The sequence below is a fragment of the Oncorhynchus masou genome, chromosome 29, assembly GCF_036934945.1.
Source record: "Oncorhynchus masou masou isolate Uvic2021 chromosome 29, UVic_Omas_1.1, whole genome shotgun sequence".
NCBI lineage: Eukaryota > Metazoa > Chordata > Actinopteri > Salmoniformes > Salmonidae > Oncorhynchus > Oncorhynchus masou.
This window is the reverse complement of record NC_088240.1, coordinates 23,557,214-23,572,213: the sequence shown is the minus strand read 5'-3', so window position 1 is coordinate 23,572,213 and position 15,000 is coordinate 23,557,214. Positions and strand designations below refer to the sequence as shown.

Below are 15,000 nucleotides of genomic sequence, written 5' to 3'. Positions count from 1 at the left end.
GTCTCACTCCATCTCTCTTCCTCTTTCGCTCTTTCCCGCTCATGCCTGCTCTCTCCCTGCCTCTCTCTCTCTCCCTCTCTCTCTCTCTCTCTCTCTCTCTCTCTCTCTCTCAGTTTCCGTGACAACACGTCTTCCTGCTTTCTGTCAAATGTCTTATGGGGTGAGTCAGTCTTCTGACCATTAACCACTAACCCTCCCACCTAATTACACCGCAATCAGCAAGACAATGTTACTGACATCCTATTTCCACCCATACAGACAAACATTTACACATGTACACAGAACTACATGTCTTGTTCAATAGCAGCCCCCCCTCTCTCTCTCCCTCTCCCTCTCTCCCTCTCTCCCTCTCGCTCTCCCTCCCTCCCTCTCTCCCTCTCCCCTCTCTCACTCCCTCTCCCTCTCCCCTCTCTCTCTCCCTCTATCTCACTCTCTCCCTCTCTCTCACTCTCTCCCCCTCTCCCTCCCACTCTTTCTCTCATCTCTCTCTTTCGCTCCCTTTCTCTGCCCTTTTTTCTCTCCAACTCTCTCTCTTTCTCTCTCTCTCTCCTGCTCTGTCAGACATACACACACAAATACCTCCAAACAAGACACAGCTGACCAGGCACTCAGTTGCCGTGACAACATGTCTTCCTGCATTCTGTCAAATTTCTTATGGGCTGACCTTTAACCCCTAACTCAATCAATGGTTGTTCTGAGAAAAGTCCCATTTCCCTGTGAAATGTGTCAGAATTCTGATCGATCCCTGATTGGCATAATGAGGTAATGTAGGAATGTGACACTGTACTGTAAGTCAATGAACACAGGACCCTATAGACGATTCTATTCAAATAAAATATCAACTGTTCATTTTTTGAGGAAAGGCTACCGGTATGGTGTATTCAATACGTGCTGTGAGAAAGCATGCATTTGCTCCAATTCCATATTTTTCTTTTGTGTCATTGTGGTTTGTAGTTTCCTAAGGGACTGTAGTTAGCTGCAGTGTGATCTGTATTCCTGTCACGCCTCCTCCGTCGTCTCAGACCACCCCGCAGTAATCATCATTATTCAACTCTGACACCAGGAAATCAAGTCAGCCGCTACACCACCCAGCCGTAACTAAGATACAATCCTATTAATAGTTTTTCATTAACAACAGTTTTCCTTCCTTTAAATAGCTCTGGGATATCTTCAGTTCTGTGGGTTTTGGAGCGCGGCCCATGTCTGAAACCTTTATTCCCACTTGGCTGACAAATACAGTTATCTTTAGAGTTTCTTGTTGTATGTCAACACATTCCTGTGTCTTTAGGCTGATAGGACCTGCCACTGTTGTCATCACAAACACATTATGAACACTGCGCTGCACTAGGAATAATAATGACACACAGAAACACACAGTGGACATTTTATTACAATCAGGCCAACAAGGGAGGTTGATGAATTTCAGGATTTCGAAAACAAGCCCCTTTGAGGACAGTCCCATACAATATCTTATAACAGTAGCTCCATGTTCAGTATGAGGACTATGTCATCGCTGTGACTCTGAGCTTTTAGAAGCATCATTCCACTCCAGAGCCTAACTACGCTGAACAGCTTTATACACAGACACCTCCATTTGGTATATGCTGTTCCTATCCAAAGTCAATCAGGTATCCAACGGGGCACAGTAGACAACATCTACTTTACTGTCAAACACAAACACTAGGCAATATTTTATCCTCCACTGTCTGTCCTTCGCCTCTCTCTCTCTCTCTCTCTCTCTCTCTCTCTCTCTCTCTCTCTCTCTCTCTCTCTCTCTCTCTCTCTCTCTCTCTCATTATTTGTCTATCTCTCCAGGTGGTACCAGCATGATGCTGAGTAGTAAGGTAATGTAGCATCACAAACATAAATATATACCTCTCCTCTCTCTTCCCCTCTCCCTCTGTTCCTGTTCTCTCTCTCCTCTCCGCCCTGTTTTTACTGCAGTTTGATTGAACAGCTTACCCCCCTGACAAGTGACAAGGATGTTTCTCTTCCCCACTCTCCATCATCCCCCTCTCTCTGTGTCAAATTTCTTCTTTGCTCCCTTTATTCCTTCCCCCTTCTCTCAGCTAAACCTCTCCTCTCCCTCTCTGTACACTCCTCCACCTGCTCTCCTCTCCCTCTCTGTACACTCCTCTACCTCCTCTCCTCTCCCTCTCTGTACACTCCTCCACCCCCTCTCCTCTCCCTCTCTGTACACTCCTCCACCTGCTCTCCTCTCCCTCTCTGTACACTCTTCCACCTCCTCTCCTCTCTCTCTCTGTTCACTCTTCCACCTCCTCTCCTCTCCCTCTCTGTACACTCCTCCACCTCCTCTCCTCTCCCTCTCTGTACACTCCTCCACCTCCAGTCCTCTCTCTCTGTACACTCCTCCACCTCCTCTCCCTCTCTGTACACTCCTCCACCCCCTCTCCTCTCCCTCTCTGTAGACTCCTCCACCTCCTCTCCTCTCCCTCTCTGTAGACTCCTCCACCTCCTCTCCTCTCCCTCTCTGTACACTCCTCCACCCACTCTCCTCTCCCTCTCTGTACACTCCTCCACCCCCTCTCCTCTCCCTCTCTGTACACTCCTCCACCCACTCTCCTCTCCCTCTCTGTACACTCCTCCACCCCCTCTCCTCTCCCTCTCTGTACACTCCTCCACCTCCTCTCCTCTCCCTCTCTGTACATTCCTCCACCTCCTCTCCCTCTCTGTACACTTCTCCACCTCCTCTCCTCTCCCTCTCTGTACACTCCTACACCCCCTCTCCTCTCCCTCTCTGTACACTCCTCCACCTCCTCTCCTCTCCCTCTCTGTACACTCCTCCACCTGCTCTCCTTTCCCTCTCTGTACACTCCTCCACCTCCTCTCCTCTCCCTCTCTGTACACTCCTCCACCCCCTCTCCTCTCCCTCTCTGTAGACTCCTCCACCTCCTCTCCTTTCCCTCTCTGTACACTCCTCCACCCCCTCTCCTCTCCCACTCTGTACACTCCTCCACCCCTCTCCTCTCCCTCTCTGTACACTCCTCCACCTCCTCTCCTCTCTCTCTCTGTTCACTCTTCCACCTCCTCTCCTCTCCCTCTCTGTACACTCCTCCACCTCCTCTCCTCTCCCTCTCTGTACACTCCTCCACCTCCAGTCCTCTCTCTCTGTACACTCCTCCACCTCCTCTCCCTCTCTGTACACTCCTCCACCCCCTCTCCTCTCCCTCTCTGTAGACTCCTCCACCTCCTCTCCTCTCCCTCTCTGTAGACTCCTCCACCTCCTCTCCTCTCCCTCTCTGTACACTCCTCCACCCACTCTCCTCTCCCTCTCTGTACACTCCTCCACCCCCTCTCCTCTCCCTCTCTGTACACTCCTCCACCTCCTCTCCTCTCCCTCTCTGTACATTCCTCCACCTCCTCTCCCTCTCTGTACACTCCTCCACCTCCTCTCCTCTCCCTCTCTGTACACTCCTCCACCCCCTCTCCTCTCCCTCTCTGTACACTCCTCCACCTCCTCTCCTCTCCCTCTCTGTACACTCCTCCACCTGCTCTCCTTTCCCTCTCTGTACACTCCTCCACCTCCTCTCCTCTCCCTCTCTGTACACTCCTCCACCCCCTCTCCTCTCCCTCTCTGTAGACTCCTCCACCTCCTCTCCTTTCCCTCTCTGTACACTCCTCCACCCCCTCTCCTCTCCCACTCTGTACACTCCTCCACCCCCTCTCCTCTCCCTCTCTGTACACTCCTCCACCTCCTCTCCTCTCCCTCTCTGTACACTCCTCCACCTCCTCTCCTCTCCCTCTCTGTACACTCCTCCACCTCCTCTCCTCTCCCTCTCTGTACACTCCTCCACCCCCTCTCCTCTCTCTCTCTGTACACTCCTCCACCTCCTCTCCTCTCCCTCTCTGTACACTCCTCCACCCCCTCTCCTCTCCCTCTGTACACTCCTCCACCTCCTCTCCTCTCCCTCTCTGTACACTCCTCCATCTCCTCTTTCCATCCCAAATCCCTGTTATTTTTGTACACCCTCCCTCTCCCTCATTCCCTAACCCCTTCTCTCCCTCTGATCTCTCATCTTCCTCCTCTCCTCCTCTCTCTCCTTCCATTCTCTCTCGTGGTCGTCCGTAGATACCCAGCCCCGCCGAGTATTTGCGCTCACTTTCACACAGCATTAAATATTCACAACAGAACACGTGTCCTCTTCAACATTCAGGAGCTCACTTGAAATCTCTGAATCTTTCACAAGCAGACGCAGCAACGCTCAGACCTAGAACCGCTGTGCACAGACACACACACACCAGACACACAACTACACACACTGAACACAAACATGGAGGACAGGGAAAAATGTTACAGTTCAACATTTCCAGGAGAGGGGTCGGCTCTGTTCCAAGCTCAATGTTGCATACTACATAGAATGAATCCATGTATTGGGCATGCATCCTAACTAGGACGCTAGTATGGATAGGAGGGATTAACCCTAGATAAATGTTATTAACAGGACAGTCTGGTACAAATAAATGTAAGATCTTAATTTGGTTACCCTATTGTAGGAGAACAGGACATTTTAAACGTGAAGTGTATTTGAGGCTTTAAAAGGCTTCTGAAGTTTGTAATTTTCACTTAAAAATGTCAGACTTTATTTTCCCTTAAGAAAAATGTTTCAGTGCCTACAAAAATGTCTATTAATTATAATCTATGTAATAATTCACATTTTCTGTTGCTGCAGGATTATATTCCTGCTGTAGCAAACTGGCTCAAATTAAGATCCTACATCTGTATCCCTGAATGGGAGAGAAGATCTCAATGTGCTCCACATATGTGTCCGGTGCATATCAGTACCAAATGTTACGCAGGATGTCCACATTAAGAATAAAATAACATTCAGAAACCAACATTAGAGTTATAAGCTTCTCACTTGTTTCAAATAGATTTGATTCCACAGAAGTCAGAGGTTCCCATATGTGCCCTGCTAAATTCTCCAGTGATTCCATATGTCAGGGAAGATTCCAAACATCCCTTTGCTATCTTTGGCAGTTTGTCCAAAATGTCGGAGAAAAGGGTTCTAAACCATCGACTTCAACATTTGAACATTTTTCATTTACATTGACACATTTCTTGGAGAAAAAATATCTCACACCCCACTGTAACACACACAAAAATATCTCACACCCCACTGCAACACAGATATCTCACACCCCACTGCAACACACACAAAAATATCTCACACCCCACTGCAACACAGATATCTCACACCCCACTGCAACACACACAAAAATATCTCACACCCCACTGCAACACAGATATCTCACACCCCACTGCAACACACACAAAAATATCTCACACCCACTGCAACACAGAAATCTCACACCCCACTGCAACACACACAAAAATATCTCACAACCCACTGCAACACAGATATCTCACACCCCACTGCAACACACACAACAATATCTCACACCCCACTGCAACACAGATATCTCACACCCCACTGCAACACACACAAAAATATCTCACACCTCACTGCAACACAGATATCTCACACCCCACTGCAACACACACAAAAATATCTCACACCCCACTGCAACACAGATATCTCACACCCCACTGCAACAAACACAAGAATATCTCACACCCCACTGCAACACAGATATCTCACACCCCACTGCAACACAGATATCTCACACCCCACTGCAACACACACAAAAACATCTCACACCCCACTGCAACACAGATATCTCACACCCCACTGCAACACAGATATCTCACATCCCACTGTAACACAGATATCTCACACCCCACTGCAACACAGATATCTCACACCCCACTGCAACACAGATATCTCACACCCCACTGCAACACAGATATCTCACTCCCCACTGCAACACAGATATCTCACACCCCACTGCAACACAGATATCTCACACCCCACTGCAACACAGATGTCTCACACCCCACTGCAACACAGATATCTCACTTCCCACTGCAACACAGATATCTCACTCCCCACTGCAACAAAGATATCTCACGCCCCACTGCAACACAGATATCTCACACCCCACTACAACACATATATCTCACTCCCCACTGCAACACAGATATCTCACTCCCCACTGCAACACAGATATCTCACACCCCACTGCAACACAGATATCTCACTCCCCACTGCAACACAGATATCTCACTCCCCACTGGAACACAGATATCTCACACCCCACTGCAACACAGATATCTCACACCCCACTGCAACACAGATATCTCACACCCCACTGCAACACAGATATCTCACACCCCACTGCAACACAGATATCTCACACCCCACTGCAACACAGATATCTCACACCCCACTGCAACACAGATATCTCACTCCCCACTGCAACACAGATATCTCACTCCCCACTGCAACACAGATATCTCACACCCCACTACAACACAGATATCTCACACCCCACTGCAACACAGATATCTCACACCCCACTGCAACACAGATATCTCACTCCCCACTGCAACACAGATATCTCACTCCCCACTGCAACACAGATATCTCACACCCCACTGCAACACAGATATCTCACACCCCACTGCACCACAGATATCTCACTCCCCACTGCAACACAGATATCTCACTCCCCACTGCAACACAGATATCTCACACCCCATTGCAACACAGATATCTCACACCCCACTGCAACACAGATATTTCACACCCCACTGCAACACAGATATCTCACTCCCCACTGCAACACAGATATCTCACTCCCCACTGCAACACAGATATCTCACTCCCCACTGCAACACAGATATCTGACATGCCAAAGTATGATTATCTGCCCTCTCACATACCAATTTCAGCAGTTCAATATTTTATTGACCACAGTGCATATCATGTTATTGCATTAACACTGTCTATGAGGGGTTCATAATGCATCATACATATATTAATTAAACAGAATAACACACTCAGGATGCACAGTGTGAGAGGAAACACTCCTGTGCTTACACACTCTTATATCAGATCTCTCCCATATACACACTCTTATATCAGATCTCTCCCATATACACACTCTTATATCAGATCTCTCCCATATACACACTCTTATATCAGATCTCTCCCATATACACACTCTTATATCAGATCTCTCCCATATACACACTCTTATATCAGATCTCTCCCATATACACACTCTTATATCAGATCTCTCCCATATACACACTCTTATATCAGATGTCTCCTAAATACACACTCTTATAGCAGATCTCTCCTAAATACACACTCTTATATCAGATCTCTCCCATATACACACTCTTATATCAGATCTCTCCCATATACACACTCTTATATCAGATCTCTCCCATATACACACTCTTATATCAGATCTCTCCCATATACACACTCTTATATCAGATCTCTCCCATATACACACTCTTATATCAGATCTCTCCCATATACACACTCTTATATCAGATCTCTCCCATATACACACTCTTATATCAGATCTCTCCCATATACACACTCTTATATCAGATCTCTCCCATATACACACTCTTATATCAGATCTCTCCCATATACACACTCTTATATCAGATCTCTCCCATATACACACTCTTATATCAGATCTCTCCCATATACACACTCTTATATCAGATCTCTCCCATATACACACTCTTATATCAGATGTCTCCTAAATACACACTCTTATAGCAGATCTCTCCTAAATACACACTCTTATATCAGATCTCTCCCATATACACACTCTTATATCAGATCTCTCCCATATACACACTCTTATATCAGATCTCTCCCATATACACACTCTTATATCAGATCTCTCCCATATACACACTCTTATATCAGATCTCTCCCATATACACACTCTTATATCAGATCTCTCCCATATACACACTCTTATATCAGATCTCTCCCATATACACACTCTTATATCAGATCTCTCCCATATACACACTCTTATATCAGATCTCTCCCATATACACACTCTTATATCAGATGTCTCCTAAATACACACTCTTATAGCAGATCTCTCCTAAATACACACTCTTATATCAGATCTCTCCCATATACACACTCTTATATCAGATCTCTCCCATATACACACTCTTATATCAGATCTCTCCCATATACACACTCTTATATCAGATCTCTCCCATATACACACTCTTATATCAGATCTCTCCCATATACACACTCTTATATCAGATCTCTCCCATATACACACTCTTATATCAGATCTCTCCCATATACACACTCTTACATCAGATGTCTCCCAAATACACACTCTTATATCAGATCTCTCCCATATACACACTCTTATATCAGATCTCTCCCATATACACACTCTTATATCAGATCTCTCCCATATACACACTCTTATATCAGATCTCTCCCATATACACACTCTTATATCAGATCTCTCCCATATACACACTCTTATATCAGATCTCTCCCATATACACACTCTTATATCAGATCTCTCCCATATACACACTCTTATATCAGATCTCTCCCATATACACACTCTTATATCAGATCTCTCCCATATACACACTCTTATATCAGATCTCTCCCATATACACACTCTTATATCAGATCTCTCCCATATACACACTCTTATATCAGATGTCTCCTAAATACACACTCTTATATCAGATCTCTCCCATATACACACTCTTATATCAGATGTCTCCCATATACACACTCTTATATCAGATCTCTCCTAAATACACACTCTTATATCAGATGTCTCCTAAATACACACTCTTATATCAGATGTCTCCTAAATACACACTCTTATATCAGATCTCTGCTAAATACACACTCTTATATCAGATCTCTCCTATATACACACTCTTATATCAGATGTCTCCTAAATACACACTCTTATATCAGATCTCTGCTAAATACACACTCTTATAGCAGATCTCTCCTAAATACACACTCTTATATCAGATCTCTCCTAAATACACACTCTTATATCAGATCTCTCCTAAATACACACTCTTATATCAGATGTCTCCCATATACACACTCTTATATCAGATCTCTCCTAAATACACACTCTTATAGCAGATCTCTCCTAAATACACACTCTTATAGCAGATGTCTCCTAAATACACACTCTTATATCAGATGTCTCCCATATACACACTCTTATATCAGATGTCTCCTAAATACACACTCTTACATCAGATCTCTCCTAAATACACACTCTTATATCAGATGTCTCCCATATACACACTCTTATATCAGATGTCTCCTAAATACACACTCTTATAGCAGATCTCTCCTAAATACACACTCTTATAGCAGATGTCTCCTAAATACACACTCTTATATCAGATGTCTCCCATATACACACTCTTATATCAGATGTCTCCTAAATACACACTCTTACATCAGATCTCTCCTAAATACACACTCTTATATCAGATGTCTCCCATATACACACTCTTATATCAGATGTCTCCTAAATACACACTCTTATAGCAGATGTCTCCTAAATACACACTCCTATAGCAGATGTCTCCTAAATACACACTCTTATATCAGATGTCTCCCATATACACACTCTTATATCAGATCTCTCCTAAATACACACTCTTATATCAGATCTCTCCTAAATACACACTCTTATATCAGATGTCTCCTAAATACACACTCTTATATCAGATCTCTCCTAAATACACACTCTTATATCAGATGTCTCCTAAATACACACTCTTATATCAGATCTCTCCTAAATACACACTCTTATATCAGATCTCTCCTAAATACACACTCTTATATCAGATGTCTCCTAAATACACACTCTTATATCAGATCTCTCCTAAATACACACTCTTATATCAGATCTCTCCTAAATACACACTCTTATATCAGATGTCTCCTAAATACACACTCTTATAGCAGATCTCTCCTAAATACACACTCTTATATCAGATCTCTCCTAAATACACACTCTTATAGCAGATCTCTCCCATATACACACTCTTATATCAGATCTCTCCCATATACACACTCTTATATCAGATCTCTCCCATATACACACTCTTATATCAGATCTCTCCCATATACACACTCTTATATCAGATCTCTCCTAAATACACACTCTTATATCAGATGTCTCCTAAATACACACTCTTATATCAGATCTCTGCTAAATACACACTCTTATATCAGATGTCTCCTAAATACACACTCTTATAGCAGATCTCTCCTAAATACACACTCTTATATCAGATCTCTCCCATATACACACTCTTATATCAGATCTCTCCCATATACACACTCTTATAGCAGATCTCTCCCATATACACACTCTTACATCAGATATGTCCTAAATACACACTCTTACATCAGATCTCTCCCATATACACACTCTTACATCAGATCTCTCCCATATGCACACTCTTATATCACATCTCTCCCATATACACACTCTTATATCAGATCTCTCCCATATACACACTCTTACATCATATCTGTCCTATATACAAACTTTATATTAGCTCACATTAACTCTCAGCTCAGAAGTCTACATAATACATTGTGCAGTAAAGTAACTCTCTGTTAGGTTCGTTCATAGGCTGCAGGTAGCCTAGTGGTTAAAAGCCAGTAATAGAGAGGTTGCTTGTTTGAATCTCCATGCCAACTAGGTGAAAAATCTGCCGATGTGCCATTGATCAAGGCACTTAACCCTTATTGCTCCTGTAAATCGCTCTGGATAAGAGTGTCTGCTAAATGACTAAAATGTCAACGTATAAAGCCATGCTAGGAAAGCTGCTGCTCTACGTTCAAACAGACCTTTCTACACAAAAAAATGGTATTCAAACAAAAAGCCCTACTATATTGACTTACTTGTCTTCTATAGGAAACTCTTTTAGGACTGACAGTCCTCCCTTTAGCAGTTGGGACATCAATCACTGCTCACAGCAAATGACCTCTAATAAAGACTTTAGAAAAGCACCATTAACCATAACGAGAGAGAAAAAGAGAGAGAGCAGAGAGCAAAGAAAGAGAGAGGTGGAGAGAGAGAGCAGAGAGCAGAAAAAAGAGAGAGAGAGAGCAGAGAGCAGAAAAAGAGAGAGGCGGAGAGAGACGGAGAGGGAGAGAGCAGAGAGCAGAAAGAGAGAGGTGGAGAGAGAGAGAGAGAGAGAGAGAGAACAGAGAGCAGAAAAGAGAGGCAGAGAGCAGAGAGAGAGAGAGAGCAGAAAAAGAGAGACAGGGAGAGAGAAAGAGAGAGAGAGCAGAGTGCAGAAAAAGAGAGACAGGGAGAGAGAACGAGAGAGAGAACAGAGAGCAGAAAAGAGAGGCAGAGAGCAGAGAGAGAGAGAGAGAGCAGAAAAAGAGAGACAGGGAGAGAGAAAGAGAGAGAGAGCAGAGTGCAGAAAAAGAGAGGCAGAGAGCAGAGAGAGAGAGAGCAGTTAAAGAGAGACAGTGAGAGAGAAAGAGAGAGAGCAGAGAGAGAGAGAGAGGGAGAGCAGAAAAAGAGAGACAGGGAGAGAGAACGAGAGAGAGAACAGAGAGCAGAGGGAGAGAGATCAGAGAGGGAGAGAGAGAGAGCAGAAAAAGAGAGAGAGAGCAGAGAGCAGAAAAAGAGAGAGGTGGAGAGAGAGAGAGGGGGAGAGAGCAGAAAAGAGAGACAGGGAGAGAGAGAGAGAGTGAGAGAGAGAGAGAGAGAGGGAGAAAGCAGAGAGCAGAAAAAGAGAGAGGCGGAGAGAGAGAGAGAGAGCAGAAAAGAGAGACAGGGAGAGAGACCAGAGAGCAGAACAAGAGAGGCAGGGAGCAGAGAGAGAGAGAGAGCAGAGAGCAGAAAAAGAGAGACAAGGAGAGACAGGGAGAGAGAGAGAGAGAGTGAGAGAGAGAGAGCAGAAAAAGAGAGAGAGCAGAGAGCAGAAAAAGAGAGAGAGAAAGAGAGAGCAGAGAGCAGAAAAAGAGAGAGGTGGAGAGAGAGAGAGGGGGAGAGAGCAGAGAGCAGAAAAAGAGAGAGGCAGAGAGAGAGAGAGAGAGAGAGAGAGCAGAAAAGAGAGACAGGGAGAGAGAGAGAGTGAGAGAGAGAGAGGGAGAAAGCAGAGAGCAGAAAAAGAGAGAGAGAGTAGAGAGCAGAAAAAGAGAGAGGCGGAGAGAGACGGAGAGGGAGAGAGCAGAGAGCAGAAAAAGAGAGAGGTGGAGAGAGAGAGAGAGAGAGAGAGCAGAAAAAGAGAGACAGGGAGAGAGAACGAGAGAGAGAACAGAGAGCAGAAAAAGAGAGGCAGAGAGCAGAGAGAGAACAGAGAGCAGAAAAAGAGAGACAGCGAGAGAGAGAGAGAGAGAGAGAGAGAGAGAGAGAGAGAGAGAGCAGAAAAATAGAGACAGGGAGAGAGAGAGAGAGAGAGCAGACAAAGAGAGAGAGAGCAGAGAGCAGAAAAAGAGAGACAGGGAGAGAGAGAGAGAGAGAGAGAGCAGAAAAAGAGAGAGAGCAGAGAGCAGAAAAAGAGAGAGGCGGAGAGAGAGAGAGAGAGAGAGAGAGGGAGGAAGCAGAGAGCAGAAAAAGAGAGAGGTGGAGAGAGAGAGAGTGAGCAGAAAAAGAGAGACAGGGAGAGAGAACAGGGAGCAGAACAGGAGAGGCAGAGAGCACAGAGAGAGAGCAGTTAAAGAGAGACAGTGAGAGAGAAAGAGAGAGAGAGCAGAGAGAGAGAGAGAGAGGGAGAGCAGAAAAAGAGAGACAGGGAGAGAGAACGAGAGAGAGAACAGAGAGCAGAGGGAGAGAGATCAGAGAGGGAGAGAGAGAGAGCAGAAAAAGAGAGACAGGGAGATAGAGAGAGAGAGCAGAAAAAGAGAGAGAGAGAGAGCAGAGAGCAGAAAAAGAGAGAGGTGGAGAGAGAGAGAGGGGGAGAGAGCAGAGAGCAGAAAAAGAGAGAGGCAGAGAGAGAGAGCAGAAAAGAGAGACAGGGAGAGAGAGAGAGAGAGAGTGAGAGAGAGAGGGAGAAAGCAGAGAGCAGAAAAAGAGAGAGGCGGAGAGAGAGAGAGAGAGAGAGCAGAAAAGAGAGACAGGGAGAGAGAACAGAGAGCAGAAAAAGAGAGGCAGGGAGCAGAGAGAGAGCAGAGAGCAGAAAAAGAGAGACAGGGAGAGAGAGGGAGAGAGAGAGAGAGCAGTAAAAGAGAGAGAGCAGAGAGCAGAAAAAGAGAGAGAGAGAGCAGAGAGCAGAAAAAGAGAGAGGTGGAGAGAGAGAGAGGGGGAGAGAGCAGAGAGCAGAAAAAGAGAGAGGCAGAGAGAGAGAGAGAGAGCAGAAAAGAGAGACAGGGAGAGAGAGAGAGAGAGTGAGAGAGAGAGAGGGAGAAAGCAGAGAGTAGAAAAAGAGAGAGGCAGAGAGAGAGAGAGAGAGAGAGGGAGAAAGCAGAGAGCAGAAAAAGAGAGAGGCGGAGAGAGAGAGAGAGAGCGTGCAGAAAAAGAGACACAGGGAGAGAGAGAGAGAGAGAGAGAGAGAGAGAGAGAGTGAGAGAGAGAGAGAGAGAGAGGGGGAGAGAGCAGAGAGCAGAAAAAGAGAGAGGCAGAGAGAGAGAGAGCAGAAAAGAGAGACAGGGAGAGAGAGAGAGAGTGAGAGAGAGAGGGAGAAAGCAGAGAGCAGAAAAAGAGAGAGGCGGAGAGAGAGAGAGAGAGAGAGAGCAGAAAAGAGAGACAGGGAGAGAGAACAGAGAGCAGAAAAAGAGAGAGAGAGAAGTTCCAAATTGAGCAGCTGCTGAAAAATGAGCTCCTGTATATATTGAGATTTAAATGGTTTTTTAGAGTGAAGTACATCGAAAAAATCAAAAGAAAACCGCAAGACTCAATAGAAGACAAAACAAGCAACAAACCAAAAAGACAGGCTTTTGAAAAAGTAACTATTTTTCATAAAATTGTACAGTTATCTTAGCTAGCTGAATTGCTAGCTGAATTGTTTACTTGTTGCTAAGCAGTTGCTAGGGACTCTCCTGGAAGAAGCTAGCTAGCTATCAAAGAATAACAAAAAGAACAGAAGAAAGGAAGACAAAATAAGGACAAAATAAGGACAGAAGAAAAAGGAAAAGAAAAAGGACAACAAAGTGAAACAGTCCTCTAAAGAAACAAGAGACCATAATACAAGAAACATTGCTTCTGTTGCAACATTGTAGCAAACATCACCAGCGTTGCTATGGAAATTGTTTACCCACCAGACATCCAAACAGAGAAAGCTAAGAAAAGTTTCAAAGGTTTGTTGATGGGACAGAACCATGAATGCCTGTTTGCAGATCTTACCAGTTACAAAACAAGAGCAAATTTAATTTTTAATACCAATCGAGGGAACATATGGAAAAAGGTTATTTGCAAACATTTTCCCTTCTCAAAAAAGAGGGGCATCAGCCAAGGATGTCAGATCAGCATTTTTGAAGAAGCTGACCAGAGCAACACATATCAAACAATAAACTTATATAATAATGGAACTGTATTGATACAAGGCAATGATTCAAGCCTCCAAGCTTTTGAGAATATGTTTGCTGCCCTAAAAGCAGATGCTGAAATCATCTCAGAAACTGAGGAAAAAGTCAAGGAGGGAGATGGAGAAAAGCAGACCCCAATGGTCTCTGTGACCCAGCAGGAAGCACTCAATGTCCCTCTACCTACCTCACCTGCAGCAGACAGAGTCAAGGACATGTCAATTTCAATAAGAACACCTGCTATGCAACGTTTCCACGACACCCTCTCTCTAGTCGAAGCAGAGGTCATAGAACTCAGAGAGAACAAGCTTCAAGAGGAGGACACTATCCAGAAACTCAAAGAAGAGATGAAACAGTTCAGGGAGGAGAGCAGAGCATCTATTGCTAAATTAGAAAGCAGAATGGACAAGCTGAGTCAGACAAATGATGACCTCAGAGACCATCTGAGCACAACAAGAAAGGAGCTAGAACAAAAGAGAGGTACATTGACACCCTCAACCGGCAGCGAGTCATTGTGTCCTCTGTATCTAGAGAACATGTCCACCAGCTTGGCATAACACAATCAGAACCTGAGACCAGCATGGCCTTC

General features: G+C 44.8%; 1 protein-coding gene across 2 annotated transcripts in view; it reads right to left on the bottom strand.

Annotated features, from left to right (window-relative positions):
• enox1 (ecto-NOX disulfide-thiol exchanger 1) overlaps positions 1–15,000 on the bottom strand; it is a 117,820-nt gene that overhangs the window by 36,512 nt on the left and 66,308 nt on the right. The window lies entirely within an intron of this gene.